Here is a 10,198-nt window from a genome sequence, read left to right as displayed (position 1 = left end):
ACCATCAAAAGTGGCTTTGAGACAGCAAAGAGTCCTTGAAAGCAGCAGAGGAGACAAAGGGGAGGCAAGGTCTGTGTCAGCATGCAGGCTGCAGCACGCCTCGCCGTGCCCTGAGGCGGGGGAGGACGTGACTCAAACCGCCACACTCTGTTCACTCTGAACTCTGCTTCTCACACTTAAACCGCTAAAGGAACCAGTTTGGGGTCCAGTAAAGCCAGTTCACTGTGCTTTTAACAAGATTTAATTCAGACTGTGTGCCAACTACACCGGGGTTCGCCTTCTTAGTTCAACTCAGTCACATGACACCAAAATCACCTGGTGTACCTGCTGGTTTGTTTTACAATAGTCTAATATTTCATTCTTTGTTAATCTAAGGTGAAGTGTGAGGGTCAAAAGTTAAAAACACCTGAGATTAATATATTCACAGTAGCATAACTTTTATTTTCCAAGGTTCAAAGAAATTCAAACTTCTGCAATCATCAAGTCACGAAACAGTAAAAGCTCTATTCACCGCATGCTCTTTGAAAATCTGTCTTTGAGATGAAAGTTTGTGGAAGAAGACTCCGATGTCTCCACTGGCCCGGTTTGCCACCGCAGTTAACCCGGATTAACCAAAGAATGTGCTCCAGAAGGACACAGCGGCCTCTGATGGTCAGGGTTGATTTTGATTTCCATTGTTTTTGATAATGGAGCACAAACATGAAGCAGACAGTGGGAAATGACATTAAAAAGCCTCTTTATTAAGATAGAAATAAAATAGAAGCAGGTAGATGGGCGGGCAGGAGGAGGAGTTTAAATTTCAGCAGTAAAGAGCGGACAGCTCCCCCTTCAGCTCCGACAGGACAGAGAGCGGCGAGCAGCTGCCAACATTCAGCATCAAACGGAAAAGCCTCCTCCACATTCGGATGTACATATAGCTGTAGGAAGCAGACAGCTGTACTTAAACTTCAGCTCAGGATTAAGATGAATCAAGCTTTAATCAACCTGTATGAGCACCTGGGCTCATCCCCTCTGAAACGCTCCACCATCCAGCCTTCAGCATCCTTCGCCAGCACCATCCTGCTGTTAGTAGGAAGTGGACACTTTCAGCCATGTCCACCATATCCACCTGGGAGGTAGAGACAGGTGAGATGGTAGCACAGCCCAGCAACGGAGGCGGGTTCTTTGCTGAGAGGACAGTTATGTGTACCAACTGTGGGGATGCAGTCGGCTCCAGGAGACCCAGACTGACATAGGCTTGAGCTGCAGGAATTTGCTGCACCGTCCTGATGTCCTGCTGGAGCTCCAGGTCCACCAAAGACGACCAGTCCACTGGGAACACCGAGTTGGACACAAAATAGCAAAATATTTAAAGTTAAAGTGTTTTTTTGTTTTTTTTAAGTTTATTTAATCTGGAATAATATTCCTGTCTGTTTTTATTCATATTTATGTTTAAAAACACATTGTTTTAGTGTGTTCAATAAATGTTTATCTTGTTTGGCCCACGACCTAAAGTGTGCCTTGAGTTTTGGCCCCCTGTGCAATTGAGTTTGACACCCCTGATCTAAAGGCTCGTTTGTGTCCCCACAGAGGTCCCCGGCCCCAGATTCAGGTATGTTTGTATGTGCAGGCTCACCTTGACGAGGACATAATTGTCATTGCACACCTAGGTATTCACGACTCATCCAACGTGTGAAACCTGCTGTGAGGACAATTAAAGTGTGGCCAGAGGGGCCAGACGCAGTGCTCCAGGACAGATTTAAAAACACAGACTGGAATATGTTCACCCACACAGACCTGGACCAGTACGCCTCATCTGTACTGGATTACATCTCCGAAACCACAGACAGTGTCACCACCCAGAAATGGATCATCATGTACCCCAACCAGAAGCCTCGGATGAACCGGGATGTTCGTCTCCTCCTGAAGGCCCGCAACACCGCCTTTAGGTCAGGAGATGCACACACCTACAGTACAGCCAGGGCTAATCTAAAGAAGGGCATCAAAAAAGCCAAACACCATTACAAAAAGAAGGTTGAAGAATACTTCTCCAACTCCAACCCCCGACGCATGTGGCAAGGACTCCAGACCATTACAGACTACAGGACCACCAAACCCTCCCCCACATCCTCTGATGTCTCCTTCCTCAACGAGCTCAACAACTTTTATGCTCGCTTTGAGCGAGGGAACCCCACAACCACAACCAAAACAGACATGACGCCAGACCACCAACCTCTGACTCTCTCCCCCACCGATGTAGGAGCGGTGCTGAGCAGGATCAATGTCCACAAGACTGCAGGTCCTGATGGCATCCCCGGGCGTGTTCTCAGAGCGTGTTCTGGGGAGATTGCAGGAGTCCTGACAGACATATTCAACCTGTCCTTGTCCCACGCTGTGGTACCGGCCTGCTTCGAATCCACCTTCATCGTCCCGATACCCAAAAACTCCAACCCATCTAGCCTCAATGACTACTGCCCAGTAGCACTCACCCCCATCATCACTAAGTGCTTAGAGCAGCTGGTCCTAGCACACTTCAAATCCTGTCTCCCCCCCACCCTAGACCCCCACCAATTCGCATACCGCCAGAACAGGAGCACAGAGGATGCAGTCTCCATCGCACTGCACTCTGTCCTCTCACACCTGGACAACAACAACACCTACGCCAGAATGCTGTTTATAGACTTCAGTTCAGCGTTCAATACAATCCACCCCTCACAACTCATCAGGAAACTGACAGACCTGGGCATCAGTTCCCTCATCTGCAAATGGTTACTGGACTTCCTGACCAACCGCCCCCAACATGTCCGGCTGGACAACCGCTGCTCATCTACAATCACAATGAACACCGGTGTACCACAAGGCTGTGTGATGAGCCCTTTCCTCTACTCCCTCTTCACCCACGACTGCAGACCTGCTGATGGTTCCAACACCATCATTAAGTTTGCAGATGACGGTGATTGGCCTCATCAGTGACAACGATGAGACCGCCTACAGGGAGGAGGTGGATCGTCTGGCTGAGTGGTGCGACACAAACAACCTGCTGCTTAACACCGAGAAGACTAAGGAGCTCATCATGGACTACAGGAGGAATGCTGACCCACATCCACCCATCCACATTAAGGGGACGGCTGTGGAGCGTGTGAGCAGCTTCAAGTTCCTGGGAGTCCACATCTCCGAGGATCTCATCTGGACAACCAACTGCTCCAAGCTGGTCAAGAAGGCTCACCAGCGCCTCTTCTTCTTGAGGACTCTGAGGAAGAACCACCTGTCCTCAGACATCCTGGTGAACTTCTATCGCTGCACCATCGAGAGCATCCTGACCAACTGTATAACAGTCTGGTACGGGAACTGCTCTGCCTCGGACCGGAAGGCATTGCAGAGGGTCGTGAAAACTGCCCAACGCATCGCCGGAGCACCACTTCCTGCCATAAAGGACATCTACAGGAAGCGGTGTCTGAAAAGGGCTGGGAAAATCATCAAAGACCCCAGTCACCCATCACATGGACTCTTCACCCTCCTGCCCTCTGGGAGGCGCTACTGGAGCCTCCGGACTAAGACCACCAGGTACCGGAACAGCTTCTTCCCCACAGCTGTCAGACTCCTGAACTCTGCCTCCTGACATCTGACCCACATTAAACTCATGGACTGAACATACACACACCCACAACCACCTACACACACACACAATGGACAACTGTACCCTCAAACACACAATAATAACATGGACTGAACCACCACTCACAACCACTAGCACTAGCACTTTATATAGCCTCTGTAGAAATTATCCACATATCTCACTTATCTTAACTGCACTACTGTATAGTTCTGTGTAAATAATCATTCTGTACATACGATAATTTTTAATCCTACAACTGTTCATAACTTGCATAGTTCACATTTCTGTATAACTGTATATCTCATATTTCTGTATAGTTTTTTATTTCATATTCTGTATAGTTTTTCATATTTATATCCTGTTCATAGCCTGTACATAGCTTGTACTCACTACAGCCTGTACAAACTTATAGTTATAGAATATTCATAACATACTTCATACCGTGTACATTATAACATACCATAATAGACCCATTTCTGTAATATACTTACATATCTATATTATTGCTAATATATCCATCCATCCATCCATTCGCTTCCGCTTGCTAATATATATTGTAATATATCTATATCATGGCTAAAGCACTTCTGGATGGATGCAAACTGCATTTCGTTGCCCTGTACCTATGCATGTGCAATGACAATAAAGTTGAATTCTATTCTGTTCTATTCTATTCTATTCTATTCTGCAGCGCCTTTAAAGACTGAGAAAGTGCTTCCATCCATAAGTCTGGAGTAGATGTAATACACGTCGCCTCTTGTTGGACAAAGTGAGGATGCACTACAAATAAAATCTAAGCTGAAGTCTAAATGAGCTACAGTTGGCAGGACTTTACATTTAAGGATGTCTGTACTATAAAAGATCCTGAGTTCTGAGTTCTGAAACCCTGCAAACTTCATAAACTACCTAAAGTTTTCACCAAATTTTTAAAGTGTGGGTAAGTATATGCAGATGACACGTGCTTATGTACAGTCACTGCTGAAAAGGCTCAGTTATTATTAAATATTATTAAAGCCTTCTCATTAGCCCCAGACATTTTTGTTCTTGGTTCAAAGGTGCCCGAGTCGCATTTTCTAAAGACTGGATTTACACTTAAGATGATAAAGGCCAGATGTGGTACCCAGCTGCAGATGACTATGCTCCTCCACAGCAGGGAGGGGGCGGGACTCCGAATGTAAGTCTACAGAGGAAATAACATCACAGCAGTCCAACATCGGCTCCCTCACCTGGAGTGAGCAACAATAATAAGCGTCATTAGCACTGCGTTTTAGCTGAGACAGAGTGCTAAGCTATCAGCCAACGCTAGCTAGCATGGTTAGCATAGTCTGTATGGGACACAGACACAGATACCTGCTGATTACTGTTCAGTAACATCCAAATAATATCTGTCTGGGTTGGTCTGTTAGTACAGTGAAGAATATAAATTTTTTGACGTTTTTTTTTCTGAGAACGAAGTGTAACAACATGGCTGACTATGACTACAACTTAACTGCCCTCCGCGAGGCTTGTGATGACAGTGATATCGAAGATATTGAGGTGGACGAGAGTTCTTCCAAAGCAAGTAAAATCGACCCGACTCATACACCTATTAAAAGCCCAAACCCAAAGAAAATGAAGGGAAAAGACAACAGAAAAGATGATGGGAATATCGGTGCCACCATTCTCCATGCAGTTCAGGTTCTGACTCGAAAAGTGGATGAACAAACTGAACTGTTAAAAACATTTGACAAGCGCATCGAGGCTAATACTACAGCCACAAGAGAAAACAAACAAGAAATTACTCTCCTTAAGGAGATTGAAAAGCTCCAAAAAGAAAACAGCGCGCTCAATAAAGCAATGGAGGAACATGCTTGATACAAAAAGAGATGGAATCTGAGACTGACTGGGCTACCAGAGAAAGATGGAGAAAACACAAGAGAAATTGTCATCGGGATACTTACAAGAGTTGTATCTCTATCAGTTGACCGACTGCGAGACAGTGGATACAGTCCACTGCCTGGGTAAACCCAACATCGCGGCAGCCTCTAACAACATGCTGAGGGCAATCATCATCCAATTTGGGATGAGAACCATTCGGGATGAAGTTAGAAAAAAATTTGAAGGAAGCACGAGTGTGTAATGAAATGCACATTCACTTCATAGAAGATTTCTCCAAAGAAGACAGGGAGGCTTGTTCTAAGCTGTGGCCAATGGTTCAGGAGGCCAGGAAGAAGGGGAAAAGAGCGTTTCTGAATGAAGGCTGTGCACTGATTGATAGCTGTCGGGTGGATCCTAATTGAACATCTTTTGTAACACTGGTCTATATCAGGTACCATGACCTAGTTTAACAGTTCTACGAATGTTCAGACATCTTAAGGGTTGTTTCAAAAATCTAATGTCGAATTTTGTTGGGAACACATTAGCTACTCATTCCTGCGCATCACTCTCTTCGTGCACTCTTATCTAGCGAATGTTATCTTTTTTTTTCTTTAAATATTAGGGGTTTAAAGAACAATGCTAAGCGTAAGGCAACTTTTCTTTTTTGCAAAGAGCAGAAAAGCAATATTATTTCTTTGCAAGAGACTCATTCAGTGGAGGTGGATAAAAATTTGTGGAAACAACAATGGGGAGATTATGTTTTTTTCAGTCATGGGACTTCACATTTAGCTGGAGTCATGATCCTGTTCAACTGGTTTTCCGGAAATGTAATTAACCATAGTAGTGACAATAATGGACACTGGCTAATGATGGTGATTGAGTTTAATGATGTTAAATATATTTTGATTTGTGTATATGGTTATAACAAAAGAACACAGAACAAACAACTTTTTTCTTCCTTGAATAGGATGTTGGAGGGATGGAAAGTGACCTATAATACTGTTAGTTAGAGGAGTGTTAGTTAGAGGAGACTTTAATTTGGTGCCCGACCTCTCTATGGATTGCCTTCCTTCAAGAAGGCATAGCCACTATTATGAGGAGATTATAGTTGAATTTATTACTAAAGGAAATTTGGTTCATTTTTGGAGAATGAGAAATTCCAATGCCAAACAATATACATGGTACAATTTGGCTAATAATGGTCAATGTTCAAGGCTAGATTTTTGGTTAATCTCTATTAACCTGATAAATGAGGTCCTTAAATGGGAGATATCGCATCACCCCTGACTGATCACTGTGCTATCAATCTTTTTTCAACCGGGTGGGGTTAAGCATATCCCTAACTATTTATGGAAGTTTAATAGTAGCCTTCTAGACAATGAGGAGTTTTGCAGTGAAACAAAAAACTTGTTAAACAAAATTAATCTATTGGTAATTTCACCTTTGAGTAAATGGGAGGCTCAAAGGTGAGCCTCCCATTTAAATTTAAAATCAAAGAAGTTGCCATATAAATAAGTAAATCTGTCTCTAAAGCTAAAAAAAAAGGAAACCACATGATATTATTAATGATATGAATAGATTATGTCAAAAAGCAGACCCTTCTTTAGAAGAATAAGTCAAATTAAATAATCTTCAAAATCAATTGGATAGTTTATATCTGGAAAGAGCAAAAGGAGTGTTTATACGCTCAAGAGCTCTTTGGCTCGAGGAAGGTGAAAAAAATACTTCCTACTTCTTTGGTCTAGAAAAACAAAGACAAAAAAAAAGAAAATAAACTACTTGTTAATAATTTTAGCATTGATAGCCAAGAATAAATAAATGAGGAAATTTCTCACATTGCTATAATAAATTGTATGAATCTAACTTTTCAATCAATGATTGTCAAACACTCTTTGAAAAAAATCAGGCCATGTAGTACAATAATTGACGAGTCTTTTAGGCAACACATGGAAGATAAACTCAGAATTGAAGAGCTAGATATAGCAATCGGGCGTATGTCAAAAGGAAAGTCACCAGGACTGGATGGATTAACAGTGGCATTTTATATTCATTTACGGAATTATATCAGAGTTCTGCTTTATAATGCCTTTTTGGAATGCATTTCATCTGGTCATCTGTCCTTTACCATGAAAAAGGGTGTTATCACACTAATAAGGACTAAGGACAAACTATTGCTGGATAATTGGAGACCAATTACATTATTATGCAATGACTACAAGTTGCTAGCTCATATTTACTCCAATAGATTGGATTTGGGGTTATCCAAAATAGTGGATGAGTGCCAGTCAGCCTTGGTAAAGGGTAGAAACATACATAAGCACACTAGACTGATTCTTGACCTGTTAGACTACAGAGAATTTATCACAACAGATGTGTGTCATGTGTTGTTTCTGGACTTCTTCAAGGCTTTTGACACGATCGAACATCCCTTTTTGTTAAAAGCGTTAAAATTTGGGGGCTTTGGAAGTAAATTCTGCAATATGGTTGAAATGCTTTACACTGACATCAGTAGCACGGTCTCCTTGAATCCAGGAATGACTCCTGGATTCTAGGTGCAATAAGGAATTCAGCAAGGATGCCCTATTTCCCCAAAGCTTTTTATGTTGGCAGCTCAACCGTTAACACTATTAATCAAAATTCTAACGACATACAAGGAATATAAATTTTTAATAAAGAGTTCAAAATAAGTCAATTCGCAGATGATACATCTATCTTTTTGAAAGATAAATCAATGGTATAAAAAACTCTAAGCATTATGTCAATCTTCTCTAAAGCCTGTGGTTTAGCTCTTAATATCAAAATATGTGAACTACTCCCGATTCATACAAGCTCTGACTCCTCAATTGCTTCAGTTAGAGTTGAATCTGAAGTCAAATATTTAGGGCTGACAATATCTAAAAATTTAATTAGAAGAGAAGACACTAACATTTCTAACCGTATCATGGATATGAAGAAATCACTTAGCCACTGGTTAAACAGAGACCTCACTATTTTTGACAGAAACATTGTCTAAAGCTGAAGGCATCTCCAAATTGATTTATCCTTGTCACTCTCTATATATCTCATCTAAAAACATTAATGATGCTAACACAGTTATTTTCCAATTTTTGTGGCGGAATAAAACCCACTACATTAAAAGATCTCAGCTTGTGAAGGAATACAATAAAGGAGGTATCAAAGCTCCAGAATTTGAATCTATGGTTGGCACCCTTAGAATTAAATCTTGCCTGTCACAGCCAGACTCTATGTGGTCTTCCAAGAGCCTTGTTTAATAAGATAGGAGGATTAGACTTTATTTTGAAATGTGATTTTGAGGTAAATAAAATCCCAATCAAGATATCTAACTTTCACAAATAGATTTTGCACTTTTGGAAAATTATATTTACCGACAACTTCTCTCCTCATAATTCAACCTTATGGAACAATAGGGTAATAACACTTAATCGAAAATCAATTTTCAAGAGCGACTGGTTTAATAAAAAGATTATATTTATAACAGATTTGTTGGATAATAATGGAGCCATTCTAAGTTACACAATCTTTTCAGAAAAATATTGTCTAAACTGTTCTCAAAGAGAATACAGTGGTCCCTCGCTATAACGTGGTTCACCTTTCACAGACTCGCTGTTTCGCGGATTTTTGTTTTGTGCCATTGTCAATCAATCTCGTGTTGTGTCTTCTGTACAGTACAGAATGTGTTCAGCTTGTCAAATTTACATAAATTTTCGATCGCTAGCAGTGTGATTCTGAAGTGTTGTACTGTATGTTTGTAAGTTTTCTTCCAAGCAAACACAACGATGTCGATGAAACGTTTTGCACTGTCAAAGGCTGTGGGTGCCTTTGGTTTCATTCTATAATACTGGACTTATTTTTCTACAAAGGTTTGAACTTTAAGAGTGTTTAAAGAGTGTGTATTAAGTGTGTAGTGAGGGGTTTTACAGCCTTAAAATATCTCTAATAATTGTAAAAAATAAATTCTTGGATTTCACCTATCATGGGTTATTTTTGGAACGTAACTCCCGTGATAAATGAAGGACCACTGTATAACAAATTTTGCAAACTGATCCCACTGCCTCTGTTTCATTTGATTAAAAGCTTCATGATGTACAATAATTTCTCATTAGTGCTTCCAAATTTATTGTTAGGACAATGTCATCTGTTTGATAAAAAATGTAATAATAAATTTATTAGTAGTTTTTTCAAAGACAAAATATTCCATAACTATGACAGAATGGTTACTTGGCATGATTCTAGTTTAGTTACTTCAAGTACATTAGATAAAGCATACTTGAAATTTATGAAGTGGCCTAGTCTACCTACAGTTAAAGAAACACACTTTAAAATCATAAACAAAATTTATCCTGTGGCAGAATTTGTAAAAAAAGAGATTTGGCTTTGTGGTGGATCAGTGTTCTTTTTGTACTGACGAAAATGAAACCCTAGAACAGGGGTCCCCAATCTCAGTCCACGAGGGCCGGTGTCCCTGCAGGTTTTAGATCTCACCCTGGGTCAACACACCTGAATCACATGATTAGTTCATTACCAGGCCTCTGGAGAACTTCAAGACATGTTGAGGAGGTAATTTATCCATTTAAATCAGCTGTGTTGGATCAAGGACACATCTAAAACCTGCAGGGACACCGGCCCTCGTGGACTGAGATTGGGGACCCCTGCCCTAGAACATTTTTTCTATGCCCTATCACACAATGTTTTTGGTGTGACATTAAAAATTGGATTTCTTTAAAA

Source organism: Oreochromis niloticus, linkage group LG15, assembly GCF_001858045.2.
Source record: "Oreochromis niloticus isolate F11D_XX linkage group LG15, O_niloticus_UMD_NMBU, whole genome shotgun sequence".
Taxonomy (NCBI): Eukaryota; Metazoa; Chordata; class Actinopteri; order Cichliformes; family Cichlidae; genus Oreochromis; species Oreochromis niloticus.
This window is presented reverse-complemented; position numbering follows the sequence as displayed.